Below are 17,475 nucleotides of genomic sequence, written 5' to 3' on the forward strand. Positions count from 1 at the left end.
GGGCGAGTTCTAGGCCCTGGGGTCTGAATGAGGTTGGCAGAATTGCGAGCCCTTTTTCAACAGCGTCTGCGTGGGTTGGACTTGGACTTCAGCGGACAGGGGAACTCAAAAGTGACAGGCGCCCCTATAACAACAAAGTAGAAGTTTCAAATACGCGGCCCAACGAAGTTGTCCGCAGCGGCCTCTCCTCGCCCCCCTTGGTCGAAAGATGCTCCCAAGATCTGGCTTTTCTGTCTCCCCCACCCACCCCTCCAGTCCGGTGGTATCACAAAAGAAATGAACGGGCAGCACCAGGCTTACTTCGCGCCTCCACAGCCAGACGTCTTGACCTGAGCGTTTCCGAGCTTAAAACAGGTTACAAGGGTCCCTTTGGAAAGCATCCGCCCATCCCCGAGGCCGCACACCTTTTGTTTTTCCAGTTTGGTCGCTTGGCCCCTCCGTTTCCCAAAGGGCCGAGATTTCGGGCATATTTCTGGAATGCCAGGCCTCGCAGGCTGGGGGGGGGGGAACCAAAGACAACCTTTTGGCCATTGTTGTATGGAGGAGAAAAGTTGGGGGGTTGCCTAGCGGTGCGGCGATGCTCTCCACCTCCCCTCTAAGCCTGTTAGGGACACATTCTCATGTCCTTAAAGTACAAGCAGATAATTGTTGGCGCTCCATCTTTGTGCGAAGGAGGCCAGGGTGTAAATGCCTTTTAATGACTGCAGCTGCTGGCTGAAAACTGTCAATGGAATTGGCTAATGCAGAGCCCCCGGAAAGGGGGGAAAGAAAGAGGGGGAAAAACGCTTTTGGGAGAGAACCGCTCAGCGCCGCTGGAACCGAAAAGGGAGCTGGAAAGAGCGAGGAAGACACTGACGGACGACGGACAGGAGGAGGAGGAGGAGGAGAGGAAGAAGAAGAGGAGGAGGAGGAGGAGGAAGAAGATGAAGTTGAAGAAGGGAGAGAGGGAGGGAAGGAGAGAGAGAGAGAGAGTCGCAGCCTTCCACCTCTGTTCCAGGGCCACCGAAACCTGCCTTCTGCCCTCGAAATTGTCTGCCGGATGCTGTAAGTCCTCCCTCCCTCTGACCCCTAATTGCACACATTCATATTCCCTAGAAAACACGTTTGTTTGGGTTGTTTTTTTTATCGAGGAGTCTAATTTTTCGTACTGCATGCAGGGCTCCCGTTTTCCTTCAAGACCTGCCGGCTTAACGGTTCCAAGAAAACCTGGGGAGGGGTGGTGGTGAATCACCCCTTTCCCGAAACACAAAGGGGGCGATATGGAGAAGAAGCCTCGGGGTCGGGGCCTCAAAGCCACTGTGAGCGCCCAGGCCGCCTTTCCCGACAGGCGGGACTGTTTCGGTGGGTCCCTCCTTTTCGTCCGGATGGCGTCTGGCACCCTGATCTCCAAGCGGAAGTTAATTCCCAGGAAGATCCAGGGGGCGCCTTCCGACCAGAAGGCGCCTCCGCCGGGAATCGAGGGAGAGCGCTGGTCCCGGTCCATCTGCCGCCGCGTTTCGAGCAACAGGACGATCTGCGGCGCTGAACTTCACCGGGAAAGGGTTCGGGGAATGGCGGTGACAGCTGGGCTGGGCTGGCGCTCATTCCCAAACGAGCAGCCCTGGAGGGTAGTCGATTCAGTCGAAGTTAGTGCGGGGATGAGGTGTAGGTAAAGGCGCCCAACCATCGGTTGGAGGCGATAGCTTTAAGCCTCGTCAATTACGGTGCACTAATAAAACAGGGCGCCAGATTCTTTGGCTCTTCGGTGACTGAAGCTCGGCGATCATTGGGGACTTTTACTCCGAAGGCAGCCTCTCCGAACCGCACTGTCTGCAGGCCGAAGGAAATGTAAGAAAGGAGGGGCGGAGGGGCAGGGAGGGAGGGAGGGGGAGAGGGAAAAGGATAGAGAGGGAGGGAGGGAGGGAGGGAGAGAGAGAGAGAGAGAGAGAGAGAGAGAGAGAGAGAGAGAGAGAGAGAGAGAGAGAGAGAGTTATTTTCTACTCTTTAGTTGTTTACTTCTATCTTCCAATCCTTTTCTTTCTTTTAATCCTAATTATGTTCCAAAAATCCTAGCTGGTGGGTAGGAGTTAGATTCGCCTCTCTCTTTCCTCTCCTTTCAGTAATAATATTGTTCAGATTGGTTCAGTCAAATCCGGGGCTTCCTCGGGGGAATTTTAAATGAGCTAGAGAAGAGAGATCGGAAAGGGAAACATCGGGGGTGGGAAGGGAGGAGAGAGAGAGTCGGAAGGAGAGAACAGTTCCAGCAATCTCTTTCACGCACAAAACTGTAGAAACTTCTTATTTTCATACTTTAAATGAGTTATTCCGGAAGGAAGGAGCATAGACATTTGCAGTCTTTAAAATGTATCTTTCCCCACATAAAAAAAAAAACCTGATTTCGGAAATTCCCGGACCCTCTTAAGTCTGATCCATTTGGCTACTGCAATTAAGGCTACTTGATGTGAAGAGCTATAAACCAAAGGCAAATAACTCTGAGGAATAGGATGGAGAGTATGGGAGGAAAAGGGATAATCTGCCCTATCAGAAAGCCAGTTCCAAAGGTTTGTGGTGAAAACTTTGCTGTATCATTTTTCTGTGTGAAGTTATTGTTACACAGAATATGCAAAAATGCCTTGGACCAGTGGAATGACAGAGAGAGAGAAAAATCCCCCTCCAAAATGAAATAAAATTCGTTCCAGTAATAAGGACAAAGCATTCTGCAAGCAGAAAAAAGTCCTCGTTGTTCTTCGCTGGATAAGAATGAAGAGTTGATTCTCCCAAATCTGCTGCCAAGATTTCTGGGGACGCTGTGGGCCCCAGGTCTGATAGCAGATTGCAGACCATGGTTTTTTGTGAAATAAATCCCTGTTCTTTGTTTGAAGGACAACCCACTCAGGGTAATGGAACTTACGTTCCTTAGTAGATATATCCTGTTGCCAGGTGCTCCTCTAACATTTCCCCAAACTTTCCTATGGGAAGGGGCTGATACTCTACTCTACTCTACTCACGCTCTCTCTCTCTCTCTCTCTCTCCCCCCACCCCATGTGATATTTTGGAAAACAAACAAATGAGCCTGAGCATGTATTTCAAAATATTATCGGTGTCCTCCCTCACCATTAAGGACAATTTAAAGATAAACCTCAACTGACTTCAGCCAGAAGAGCGCTCTGATTCTAGGTGGGCAGGCAGGCAGGCAGGTTCACCAAGGCTATTCCACTAAGAACAGGAGGAAGTTGCAGTTCCATTGGTCCCAGATATTGGTTCCATTGCTTTGAGTGGTGCTTCTTCCCATGAAGAACAGCTAAAATGGCAGAAGCGCATAGGCGCATAGTGGCCTTAATGCAGAGAGCAGGCCTGGCTGTTGTCACAAAGTGAATTTGTGTCTATTCGTGAACAAGGGCTGTGGGCATTCCTGACACCCAGTGTCTAGTAGGTATAGCTGGAATTAGCTGCTCCTCCAAGCAAGATCTTGTTCCAGCCCAATCTTAGCTCTGTTTACACTGGTCCAATCCTAGTATTCCCATTTAGGATCATAGCCTTCATTTGGAAATTCGTTTCTCTGCAGGCTTTTGTGCACTCTTTAATGTGTTTTTAATCATGTGTTAATGTTATACCATAAGTCCATTACAAGAGAAAGACACATGGCAAAAATGTGCTTAAGGGCTGCTGCTATTGAATAGGCACAGGGAGTAAATTCCGAGGAATACAGTGTGTGAATTCTTTTGAGTAATACGGAAAGGGGACGCTCCCAGGGAAAGCTTTCATCTAATGCAGAAACTGTAATTTACCTATGTAAATTCTGGAGCAAAGATAGAGTCGGGTCAGCGAGGGCAGAATCAGTCAAATGGGCCTTTTTGCGTTGAGAAGGCTTCAGGGTTCTCCTCTCTGCACCTACCTCCACTTTCCGTCTTTTCCCTCCACAGAATTAAGGTGTTGCTCCTCTTTTCAGTCAAATAGAACAATTGCAGGCCAGGCCGAGGCAATTGACTGCGGGGAGCATTTAGTCATCGGGGAAAACTGCTCAAGCTTCTGCAAACTGTAGCCTCGAGTCAGGGCCCAAAAGGGCTCGGCCAAGCAGGAGCCCTTCCCCTCCTTCGGAAGAGTTTTCACTCAGTAAAGATGCTCTGAAGCCCAGCATGTCCAAGATTTGGACGGTGGGGGGAAAGAGGCTGTCAGAAAGACCAGAGCTAAAGCAGCTAAAGGAAGGGGAGAGAGGAAAGAAGAGAGACAGAGAGAGAGGTGGAGAAGTTGCATTCCCCCCCCCACACACACACATTTCAAAATAATCCTAACCTACTCCAATCGAGGATGTGATTTGTTCAACTTTTCTATATGGTTCCTCAAATTCAGGTCACCCAAGGGCAAGTGAAAATAAAACGAATATTTTTTTTTCAGTGTTTGATAGTGAGGGGTGCCCTCTCAAGTCCCTGCTTCCAAAACAAAGTCCCCTTCCCTCCCCAACCCACTTCGTCTCATAAATGTCACCCCCCCCCTGGCCTCAGTCGGAAGATCTGGGGACCCTCGGAGTCCCTTCTCTTTAGTTCGACTCCTGATCTGAAATGCAGGGGGACAAAACTCAACGGAAAGCTGGAATAAAATGCAAATACACTCCTGGCCCCTTTCAGCCACTCTGGTTTAATCATCCCCTCCCCCTTTCCAATTTAAGGAACCAGAAAAATGGGGCAGTTCTACACCTCTGCATGAGATCTAATAAATGCATTCCTGTTTATCCCAAAAATAAGTCTAACTGTCCCGTGGGATTGTTCCTTAAGATGTGAGGCTAACTTTCAAACCCATTGAAATCCCACAATATATTTAGTTATAGTCTTCCTTATCATCATAGTTGGATCTAAATCTCATAAACTTATTACCCCTTCAATTATTCCCAAAACTTTGTGAAGTATGCTTAGAAGAAAGAAGATCTGAGCATAATTGGGGAAATAAAAAATAAAAAAGGAAAGAATACATTTGAATCAAATTCATCTCCCACCACTCTTGGATAGCTCCTAATAATGTTCTTAACACCCATATCCAAATATATATTTTAATTTTTCTCCTCTTAGGCGAGTTTTTCCGGATCCTAGTCTGCCTGTCTGTGATTTCTTGTTGGTCTCCCATCCAAGTATTAACTATACTGGAAGGTGCCTGATGTTTTAGGGTACAGCAAGCCCTTTATGTGCCTGGCCAGATGACTTTCCCCAGTTTAATTTTTCCCCCTCCCCTCCTCCGCGTGACCTCAGGCACGAATTGTTAGGTGGTAAATCTAGTTTATGGCTAGTCGGCTAGGAGCCATTTTTACCTCACAAATTTAGCCAAGGGGTGGCAACACTACATCAGTCCCAGGCGTCTGCACAAAACCTCTAGAAGAAGTTAGGAGGGAGTAGGTCCTCTTTCCAAGAAGGCGCCATAGACACTGATTTTCGTTAGACGTGGGCCATTGCGCTTGTGAGAAAGGTCGAGGACTTCCGCCGCGACAGACCAAAGAAAGGAGACGTGGCCCCTTTAAATCTAGGGATGGGGGTTGTTTCAGCATTCCTGGGAAAAAAAATATTCGCGGCTGCTGTTCAAATCTCTGCAGGTGCTTTTGCTTTCTCGCTCTCTTCGAGGAGGGGACGCCAGTTCTTCCTTACGACCCAAATCTTTGAGATTTCATTGCCCACCCATACATACCTCCTTTCTTTCCCCAATCCGCTTACTTCCCACTTTTGCCCGCTCCCCCTCCCTCTCGGTCGGCACTTTAAGAAACAATTAGCATTTTCCTATTCTGGAGGTAAATTATTCAAACAAATGTTTGCAAGGACCCCGGGGGCGAATTTGGCCGTGGCGAAAGGTTTGATTAGCCTGATTTCCTCTCCTCCTCCTCTGCTTCGTCCAAGCCGTTCGCCTACCCCCCACTTCCCCCCCCCCAAAAGCAACAAAAGGCTGGAAGTTTCGAAGAGGGCAACGCCAATTAGACACAAATCCTTCGTTGCTTCGTCTTCGGAGCGTCGTCCCAGTTGGACGAAGCTCGCTTCCCCCCCCCCCGGGCTCTATTAACATCCCTGAGACAGGCAAAGCGCAAACAAGGCAAGCCACATTGGACGCCGCCGTATCTGCGTATTCAGGGATTTTTCTGATCGCGAGGTCAGGAAAGTAGCGAGCGGCGGCGGCGGCGGCGGCGTTGGGGACCGTGAGCTATAACGAACAGCAAGCCCCCAAAATGCAGACGGCTCCATTCGCCGGCCCTTCTCTAATGGTCGGCCTTCAGCTCTGCCTGCATATTGATTTCCGTAGCCACGTCGCGCGCGTCCTTGGGAGAAAAAGTTGCCGGCCTACAGTTTCCCACGGGCTCAGACGTTTCACGAAACTGCAAAATGCAGTTACTTAGTCCAGACTCTCTGGCAAAAGCTCCCCTTGGGTTTTGCCGGGAGAGAAGAAGAGCGAACTAAGGGCTGGGGGGGCTGTTCCTTTCCCCGTTCTTTGTTTGATCCGAACCCACTTTTGATTGAGTTTGTACAGCTTAGCCAAACGCAGGGAAGACGTAGCTAGGGGGTGAGTTATGCTTGGGCGCCCCTAAACTCGCTCACTTCTTCCCTCGGTTGGGTCTCAGCTGCTTCCACTCCTGCAGATTTAAACTGCGAGTCCCTGCTAACAAGGGGGTGTCGGTATCCCACGGAGCGTGGGCTTGCCTAGGCACCGGCTGCCTTTCAGGTGTTTTCCACCCACAGCCTCTCTCGCTCCCAGAGAAAGATCCATACCTACTGGGAGTGATGGAAATGATAATCCCAGGAATTTGGAGGTCGCCCAGTGGGGGGAGGCTGCTCTTAAACGTCCTTAGTAAAAATAAAAGTCAACAATCCTAGATGGCTGCTGGAACAACTGAACCAAGCAGCCAAGAGAAAAATTAGAAAAGAAGGTGGGAGCTGAATCAGCGAAAAATAAAATAAACAAGACAAACTATAGCGCTCCTAAAAGCGAAGAAGAGGTAATAGGAAGAGGGACAGGCAGACAGAAAGAGGATCTACAACTATTTCAGAGGAAATCCTTCTTGAAGAAGAAGAAGAAGAAAACGGCCAAACTGGGGGAAAAAAAAAAACTTTAATACTGTTTCTAAATATAACCTAGCGTGAAACCAAACCCCCTAAAGGGTGATCTGGAAACCTTACTTGGAAATATACTTGTTGATTTCAGAGGCCACAACACTCTACACTTACACGGGAGAAGAACTTTTCTTGGTATGATCAGGAGAAATCTTTTAAAGGCAGGCTAGGCAAGATACCTTAGACCAACCAGTAAGCATACATAGTTTACTGCCTGGATTCCATGCTGAGCCCACAACTCGCCCACTCTAACTTCTACTTGGCCCCAAGTACACCAAAGTCATGGTTTAAAGTTGTTATTCCTACTCTCTTATCCTATCGGTTTTTATTAGCACCTACTAATCCTTCAAGAATGATATCCTGACTTAAACCATTCATCAGAAATTGAATGCCCGATGAGCACGATGGGAATTGTTTCTAAGTCAACCTAAGTAGAGTTGCACTGTAAACCTTGCGGTTCTAGATAGTCTCTCTCCTGTACTACTACCTGTCATCTTAGATAAAATTCTGTGATTAATGCTTGGAATGTCAGCTTTTCAAAAACTGTTCTGCGACAGTTTTCTGTTCTGAGTCCTTTTTGCCAACTGCAGGGGGGAATGTTCTGAAGTCACCGCTGCTTCTGGTTGGAATTCTCAGATTCGTTCAGAGAATGTGTTTAAAGGGTAAAGTGGTTTTAATTGCACAGTCTACAAATCGAGCAACTTTGAGCTGCATTGGTTTGAAAAGGAAATATCTCATAGTCCTTTCACTGAAGCCAACTGGAAGAGAATCAAGATAGCTGTGATTCTCTGTGGTCCGTTCCTTTGCAGAATTCTGCAAAATCTTCTCCTTCCTGGCCGGATCTCAAAATCTGTGAAATGAAAATGAAGAATTGAGTCATATCTAACCAACCAACTATATTTGATTCCCGTATCCCCTGAGCTGTCAAATATCCCCTAAGGACGGTTAAGTGCAACAGTTCATAACAAAGGGGCAACTTTGATTGTGTGAATCTCCCTTCACTTGACAAACACATAAGGAGAGTTTAGAGAATCAACCTTGGATCACTGAGAATATTCGGGGCTAAACAAATGTTTTACCAGATCCCTGGCTGCTTCGAATAAAGAGCCCTGGGAATAAAATCAGAGGCCTAAGCAAGCTACCCAAATACCCACAATTCCAAGTTAATCAATGGAGGGACTTTAATGAAGCGTCTGTGTATTGAAAACAGAAGGGGACGTTAAGTGGAAGTGTAGTTGATAACAATTGTTAAGGCAAGGTCCTTTTATGTGCAGGCGCACCAATGTTTATGTATTAAATACAACTGGATTAATAATTAAGATTATTTTATAGGATTATGTTTATTTACAGAGAAGAAAAGAGCAAAGAGGCGTGTGGATGGAAGATAGGTGAACCGATTTATAGAGGATATATATCAGTACATAAGGACAGCTTCTAACAGTAATGCTTCACAGAAAGAGCAGGATTTAAACTAATTTAAGACCTCATCGATTTTTGATTTTTTTGTAAGATTTGCTTCCAAGAAATATCTGAGGAATCATTTGACTGCATGTAGCTCTGGAAGTGATGACAATAAGAACAAAACAGTGCCTGGACTCGGGTGGGAAATGGAGGTTCCTGTTGATCATAAGTCCTAAATAATTAGGTCCACGCTCTTTGAAAGGGCAGTTTGCATTCAGAGATCACTGTCATTGATCAAACAGTTTTATCTTTCTTTCTTTCTTTCTTTCTTTCTTTCTTTCTTTCTTTCTTTCTTTCTTTCTTTCTTTCTTTCTTTCTCTTTCCTTCCTTCCCTTTCCAAAAAAATAAAATAAATAAATCTTGCAGATGTTGGATTTATTGAATTGAGGGGAGAAAGGTAAGAAGTTAAAAAAATGGGGGGGGGGGCGAATCGGGGGAACTATGTAAGGAAAAAATGAGTTTAAGGAAGAAAGGTAGGAAAAAAGCAGGCTACCTCCAAGTTTAGCGGGAAGTGCCCATTGGAGATTGTAGCTCCAGGAGGGCAGGAGGCGCCCCTTTCAAAGACTCGGTCCCTCACTAGCACAGGCAGAAGAACCTTCGTGGGAAATTACAATAGGCGAAGAATTAATCCACCTATGCAGCTTTCGGGGACAACAGTACCGGGAGAGCTTTATTTATTTATCGTTAAGCCAAATCCCTGGGGCTGGGGGGTGGTTTAGGAATGCTTGGGCCCAGGAGAGGGTTTCGCCGCCTTTGGGACGCGAAAGGGTTCAATGCGTTCCGCAAGTGTCAGGGAGAACAACGGAAAGGGTGAAAGAAAGACCGGGGACCTCTTGACTTCTTCGCAGTTGTCGGGAGGACGCCGGAACTGCTGCGTGGATGGAAGGGGGAAGGGGGTTCCTCCCTCGGCAGAGCGGACAAAACGGGGGAACAAAACCCAGCCACGAAATAAAATCAAATTTCAGGAGAGGAGAAGGGAAAAGTTGCGCCAAACGCGCGCCCTTCCCTCGGCGGCGTTCGAGTAAAGGGCCGGGAATGGAAAGATGGAGGCGAGAGGGGCAGAGCCCTTCTTTTTTGGGGAGGGGGAGATATCCCCTCCCTTTTTCCTAGCTCCAGCATCTCAGAGGGGGGCAGAGACTGGCTTTTTCCTTAGCCGTCTGCATTGGGGGGGGGGAATCTTCCATAAAGGAGAATGTGTGTAGCTCAGGGTAAAATGAGGGGGTCCTTGGTGCTCTCCCTGCTTGCTTGCAGACGTTACATGACCCAAACGTCATCAGTGTTAGTAAGGAGTGCAAATCTCAGCTTGGCTCGGGGCGCGATTCCTCAACGCCCCGGGCTCTGGAGGGCCACGGATGCGCGACTTGGGCCGAGGGGGTCTTTCCGCGGATGGTGCTGTCCCTGCAGATCTAGGGGCCAACAAGCAGCAGCTGTGGATGCCTGGCTGCTTCCTTTAGAGGAAACCTCATTGAGTCTTGGGCCTTCCCATTCCTGGCTTCGGGGCACCTTTTCGGGCAAGTTTGTGAATGCTCCAACACTGGAAGTTTTTAAAAAGAGGTTGGATAACCATTTGTCTGTAGTGGTGTAGGGTTTCCTGCCTAGGCAGAGGGGTGGACTAGTTGACCTCCAAGGTCCCTTCCAACTCTGCTATTCTATTCTATTCTATTCTATTCTATTCTATTCTATGTTTATTAAAAGTTCCCTTGAAAGGGATCTTTGGAAAGGCGTCCCTGGGATCGGCCCGGCGGCTGCAAGACCAGCCAAGCGCCCTGGATTTAGAGCGCGGCCTCGCGTGACGGGAGAGCCCACTCGAGGCAAGCGGGCTCTACCGCATTTTTGAGGGAGTTGCTCCTCTCCGGGCAGAACTTTCAGCTTGCGTGGAACTTTCCGCCCGTGACTCCAGGGTGCCTCGAAAGGACTTGCAAGCCGCCGTTCATTTTCGGAGAGACCTTTCACTTCCCCGCAAATGGGAATCGAACTGCAAAACTATGAAAACAAGTGGGAGGCAAGGTTGACCTAAGGGAATCAACCCAGCGCGGCGACAGAGGCGCCTCTTCCTGGCCAAGATTACAGCGGACTCTGAAATTTCCTTCAATGGGCTTCAAGCCTCTTGTAGGGAGACAAGACGGGGGTGGGTGGGTCGGGGCGGGGGGAGAAGAGGAAAGGGCCATACCGTTTACATGATCGCTCAGCACATTATGATCTATAACTGAGAAGCCAGGCGTGCCGACGGGCAGAGCCTATAACCACCTCCATCGACTTTAATGAAGCTACTCGGGTAATAAATAAGTTGCGGGCTTTGACCTACCGGCTTAATTGCAAGCACATTTATTTCAACGGAGTTGTGTTTTTGCTTTTTTTAAAAAAAAAAAACCCTGCTAAAACAAAGAGGGGGAAAGGCACAATTTTAAAAAGTGCTTAACTTTGTTGAGTGGAAGAAATTGCTCAATATTGTTATTGGTAGAGAGAGAGAGAGAGAGAAAAGATCCTTATCTTCTCTTCCTTATACATGTGACGGTTAATTTTGGCATCTATCTGGCTGTTTGGAGAGATAAATTATTGTCTTTTATCTCTGTGAGTGTATATAAATAAAATATAGAGGGCTACTTAAAGCAATTACCTCCAAATTCATTTGGAGCAACAAGTAAAGGCAGAGAGTCCTACTTACAGATCCAAGAAGCCGCCAATCCCTCTAGGTTCAGGGAGGTTCATTCCCAGGTAAGGCTATTTAGGATTGCAGCTGCTGTACTAAGGGTTTTCCCACATGGGAAACACACAGAGTTGCAAACATAGTCACAGAGTTCCATTTATCTACACACACACACACACACAAACACATACACAAACCTCTTAGAATACAGAATGCACTGTTTTTGCTTATAGAAATATGTCATGGTAACAGCCCCTTAGTATTAGCCATCCACAAATGCAAGATCAAATTTTGAAAGTATAATTGTGCTGATTTTGTATATAGGGAAGAAGCCCACCCTACTTGTGCTTTCATATGAGAACAGGCAGTGCCCCCCAGTTCTTCAGCTGAATGCGGCCATGATCTTCAAGGACCCCACGTCTTGTCAAACAGGCTCCCCACCCCTAAGCTAAGTGACTTCATACTGCCCTGAATCCCCTGGATCAGGTGAAGAATGGGTAACAGCCTCCCAGGAGAGCTTACAAGGAGGATCAGTGGGTCAACCAGGAAGGGAACAGGTCAGAACTAGGTGAGGAGGAAGGAGTCAGTGGGCATCAGAAAGGAAGCCTGAACTGCAGTTAACAGCGGGCTTTTTTCTTCTTTTTTTTGGCATAGGGGCAGGAGGACTTGGGCTAGGTAGGAATCAGGCTGGAGAAGAATTGGATGGAGGGCCAAGGCTGCTCCAAGAAAACTGCCTAACTCCAACGGTCTTTGAAGTTAAGAGGAGCCAAGTGGATTGGGAAACAACTTTCTTCTGATGTCCTGGATTCAGAAACTTCAACTGACCAGACACCCACCACCCCCATCCCGGTATTGCTACACCACTAACGCTCTGGAGATTAGTAACCAAGCACTTTGGGACAGAAACAGGCCAGTAAAAAAATAATTCAAGAGCATACTTTCTCTAAAAGGCGGGGCGGGCACCCTTGTCTTCTATCCCTGTCTGGGAAGCTGGCTGGAGAAGAACAGAGAACTGTCCAAAAGCTGGTGCAATTCTATTTAAGAACATGATTTGGGGAGTCTTCGCCATCATCTGGGTATGATGGAGCCCTTAGGGCTGGCCTTAATTTCCAAAAGTGTCACATCCTATTTGGGGGAAAGTAATTTGTATAAGTACACATCTCTAATATAAAAATAACCAAGGATATGTTGAGAGAGAATCCCTGCGCAACATAGATTAAATTGTGTGCGTGTGTGTTGGAAAAAACAACAACCACTACTTCTGGCTTGCTTAATTATGGGCACAAATCAAGTTAACAAGAAAAGGGTTTTTGTTATTAAAAAAGTCTAATTTTTTCAGACAACCCCAGAAGGAAAATATTAATACTAGAATGGACTATTTGTAGCTCAGGGCTGAAATGAAGGCTCCCTGGTGCTCTCTGTTGGTTGTAATAACCAAGCTCAGACAGTACCAAGGATCCCTCAATATTAATATTTAGGAAGCTTATAACATTTAACTTTGTAAGAGTTATGATGGTTTAAGTTACCTTTTAAAACAAACGTCTGTCCAGATACAATTCCCATTAATTGCAGCCAGTGGATCTATTGGTTGGAAATTTAGAAGGGTCAGTCCAACACATTTGAATGCAACAAGGTGGGTGAGAGGATTTGAACTTTATAATGAGATGAGACCATCCATAGTACATGTCAGGCATGCTAAAAACATATTAATTGTGAAGTTCCAGTAGGCAAGATATGAATTGGATTGTTGAACTGAGCCAGATAAATCACTGAAAATGTAGATGAGAGAATACCCAAACAGGAACATAACTGATCCTTCATCAAATACTAGGAATGACTCTCCATTAGCTGGAGTTGTCAGTATTAAATGAATATTTTTGAAGAAAATGCATATCTTACTACTGGGCAGATCCCCTGTAGCCCATCCCACCATCAGTTATTTTGTACATTGCTAAAACAAAGCAATCCATTTTTTTTATTTTACTCCTTTATATCAAAGTCAAAGGTGCACCTCTGCTACCTATTTCTGTTTCATTTGGGCTGGAACATTCCTCCACCACCACACCTATTAAGCACCAAAAGGATGCTGCATCTGCCAAAGCTTGCAACTAGCATGAGACTGGGATTAAGGGAGGAATTCTCATCATAAAGCAACTGGTAAGGAGACAAGCACATGTGCTTGCATCAGGACTTTTGAGAAGTGGTCTGTTGTGAAAATGGAGCATCAATTTTACATGATGCAATGAAAATCAGCAGGGAATATATAACACATTGACACAACCTGTGGTGAATCTCTGGGAATGGTGTTCCTGCATAAGGTGTGCTTATCAGATCATATGGTACATACTAAAGTAAAAGAAACTATTTTATAGGTTAATGCAGAGGTCTTCAAACTTGGCAACTTTAAGACTTGTGGACTTCAACTCCCAGCATAGCCGGCTGGAGAATTCTGGGAGTTGAAGTCCACAAGTCTTAAAAGTTGCCAAGTTTGAGGACCTCTGGGTTAATGTGATGGTCTGGTTCATGCAATACACTAAGATTTGTGGCTTATTTGATTCCAGCATCATCTATGTAATTCATTAATTATAATTAATGGTTTAGCGTGTTGTATGAACATTACCTGTAGCTCATTTATCATTTATAATGTTCAAATTCATCCCAGATTAGTAACTTGATGTTATTCTCAAGTTTTCCTTTAGATGGTGGCTGAGTTAGGACATTTCCTTCCAGACTAGTCTTACACCCTTCCTTAACGTAAGCGCATGTCTGTCTCCCACTCTTGGTAACATGTTCCTAAGCCATTTTGACAAGCAAAAGGGAACTGGCGGGTTGCCTTACTTAGGACTTCATTGCATTTACTCAGGAGTAAGCCCCTTTAGTCTATGTGACTGATTGTCAACTCGATGCATACATCATTGCACGGCTCGGAAGGAATTGATTGGTTCTAGGCAGTTATGTTAGGATCTGGGCTGCAAAAATCCAGACAATCTATACTTCAGCATATAGTGAAAATAGTTTTTGACACTTTTTTGCCATTTAGTGGACTTCTGGATTTTTGCAACCCAGATCTACTAGCCCCAAGGATATAACTATGGGTATAGTGCCTTACCCCACAACCCTTCCATATCATCCCTTTTCCTAACCAGGAGTCTGGAAAAAAAAATACTGTTATCTCTCTCTTCCAGGCAGACCAAACTTTGTAATGAACAGGTTTTCTGTTCCTCAAGTTCACGTAAGGTAAATCTCTAGTTTCCCACCTCTGCATTGTTGCATGTGAAGAGAGCTTTAGACCGTGATCTTAGAACAATAGTATATGCTACAATAACAAGGTTGTATTTATATGACCTACTGAACCACAAAGTTGCCAACCATATTTCCAACCATCATGCTGTATGAACCCAGTCTGCATGCAAAGCCAGGAAATTAGTTTGATAAAAGCAATCATGAATAAATGTATCTCAATAACACATCCTTATTGTGTGGGAGTAGGCACTTGAGAAAACAAAATAAAACAATAAGTATTAGAAGAAAAGGGAAAGGATAGCAAAGGTTGATATAATTCTTATTTTTGCTTCTTTACTTTGGAAGAGAGACCAGGAATCTATCTCAGAGACAGAACATATCTTTTTCTGTGCAGACATCTTCGGGTTCCATTTTTGGATTCCCCGATTTCTAATGATAGTTTACATTTTGACTTGCTGCTGCTAGTCAAAATAAAATAGCATATAATTCATCCCTCATCTAGAGGTCTTTCAGTAGATGACCAGTGGCATTATCCTTAGGGATGATTCAGGTTAACACATTGGGAATATATGAGCTACAGAAAGCTACCATTTATAGTATACTTGTGGATAAGGCCATCTGCAGATAAGCCAATCCTCAAATTTTTAACCAAACTGCAATAATAAATAGATAAGCTAATCCTCAAAATGCTGCTATGTATTTTCCATGTATTCTGAAGGATTTTGACAAATGCAGGAAATCCGGAGTCAGTTCAAATGAATACAGTTCTATTGCATGTTAGCACTCTCTACAAGAATCTAAACTATTAATGACCAAAGCAAATTGGTGGTAAAAAGACAATGAAATTTAAGGTGGGCTGGGCTTAGATCTCCTATGGCTGCAAAGGCAAAGTTTATGTATGAGTATATATAGGATATTTTTAAAAGATATTACCATATGCACTTGCAGATAAGCCAATCCACAGATAAGCCAAAGTCAATCTAAAATTCTTGGCTTGTCCACAAATATGTACTATGGATAAATAGATAAGTACTGCCCTCAGGTCTACAATGAAAGTACAAGCCTTTCTCTTTCATAATAAAATGAAGCTTACCAGAAATAAAAGGAAATCAATGAACAGGTGATTAAGTAAACTCTAAGCTACACCTGTATTGCATTAATAATGAAGATTTACCAACTGAAAGCAACAGAATGGTGAATCATATTGTTCCTCTGAGATAATGCTGATATGGTTCTAGGGTGGAGATAACTAAACTGCTCTTTGGCCAATCTTTTAAAGGTTGAGGGGATCTTTCTGGAGAATAGCTCCCTTCCTCCCAAAGTGGATATTGGATTCACATATCATACAAAGCTACAGTTAGTTTATTTATAGTTTGTTGAATAAATCATAATTGGGACTGTTCAAACTACTAATGACAATGGTGAGGTGTGTGCAACATGTTCAGTTAAGCAAATCTTAGTGCAAAATGTGAATTTGTCCAAATATGAGACCCATTCAGATCATAAAGTTTTTTCTCTCTCCATCAGGAGCCAAAATGCTAGAGTCCTTCCACCCTGGTTTATCCTTTTCTAGATGCTCAGTAATAACCTACAACCTTGATTCACTTGTTCTGCATATGTATTTCTACTGCTTAGAAACATCAAATTTTTATTCATTTTACAATGTGATCAATCTGATTTATAAATGGCCAATTTGTTCTTCCCCTGTGCTGGTTTAAAAGATAAGATTCCTTAAAATCAAAATCAGTTTTATAATTCAGCTATTCATAATGCACTTTGACCCTTGTCTATCTCCATATAAGATGGGTTTCATGAAAGCAAAGAGTCAGGCATCTGTATTGTTCCATTTTTCAAACAAAACATATCTCAGGAATGAAGTTTCTCTAACTAGGTTGCATAAACATATTCAGTGAACAATCCTGTTCCATCATAGGACATTTGTTGTTTACTTTATCAAGAGGACTAAAACTTTTGACCTGAATTTGAACCATTTTTCCTTCCTGTCCGTAAGTCTCATTGAAATAATTAGGATTTCCTTCCCAAGCAACATATGTGTTATGCCATCCTATATATAATCCAGAAATAGGCTCCTTGGTATTGAACTGCTCCTTGGTTAAATGTTCTGGGCAATGAGAGTTAACAATATAGCAGCTGTATTCACACAGTATATTTAAGCAAATCAGAAAAGGTCTGGCAAATACATTCTCACAACCTGCTATGCTTGATTAGGTTTATAGTCAGATTAAATATCAATTAGTTTTATATGATTATGCAGATGTCTTCAAATTTAGTGCCTTCTGGAGTGCTGTCTATGTCTCTTTGCATAGTAGTGCTGATTGATAATGGTGGAAGATGTATATCAATATTTCTAGCTAGCCAAAGGCTGGGAAAGATCAATCTCACGACACCGTTTTAAAATTCACAATTTATAAGTTCTTTCTTTTCCTTTACATTCATCTAGAAATCACATTCACTTTTCAGAAAATATTTGGAAAGAGTATATTAGAAAGATTATTTTGGAAAACCCAAAGAACTTATGAAAACTCTCCTTTACAGCAACAGCCCCTCCTTCTATAATTATTATTATCACAGTTTGAAGGCAACCTAGGGCCTTCAAAATACTGTCTCGGACATAATTTTTTTATTCTCATTTTCAGGAATGCCAAATCGTCTATATATGTGGTTTTCTCAATAAAGTACAAGAGTGGTTTACCAATATAAAAAAAATCATCCAACATATAAAGTGACCATCCAACACCAGTATCTTCCGATATCACTACTGCCCAATATAGGTGCATGCTTGTCTCAAGTGGGCAGATAGGATGATTACCATAACATAGATGTACTATTGATGTACACTCCTGTTATAATTTCTGTCTTAATTTCCTGGATAGTTTCTGAAGGTCAACAAGTAAGTCTAATTGCTATACTTCTCTCTCTCCAAAGGAGCTGGTTGCTATTTAGTCAACTAGTATTTCTTAGTAGTAACTTACAGGGTAAAGGTGGGAGGATGCATAGATAAGTGCCTATTGTCCAAGCCTGGGCTATCCTTGTCCAGTAGAGAGG

The 17,475-nt window shown here is 44.3% G+C and overlaps 1 long non-coding RNA gene across 5 annotated transcripts in view; it reads left to right on the forward strand.

Annotated features, from left to right (window-relative positions):
* Positions 1–309: 309 nt before the first annotated feature.
* LOC148127576 (uncharacterized) overlaps positions 310–17,475 on the forward strand; it is a 30,270-nt gene continuing 13,104 nt past the window's right edge. For 2 of the 5 annotated variants that reach the window (XR_015743419.1, XR_015743417.1), the window contains exon 1: positions 1,466–1,827. This is a non-coding gene — a long non-coding RNA (uncharacterized LOC148127576). Of the gene's footprint in view, positions 1,045–1,465; positions 1,828–14,351; positions 14,404–17,475 lie in introns of those variants that run through there. The other 3 variants (XR_015743422.1, XR_015743420.1, XR_015743418.1) reach the window with 3 other exon arrangements.

Source organism: Pseudonaja textilis, chromosome 1, assembly GCF_049901715.1.
Source record: "Pseudonaja textilis isolate UNSWEBS1 chromosome 1, rPseTex1.2, whole genome shotgun sequence".
NCBI classification, from domain to species: Eukaryota; Metazoa; Chordata; class Lepidosauria; order Squamata; family Elapidae; genus Pseudonaja; species Pseudonaja textilis.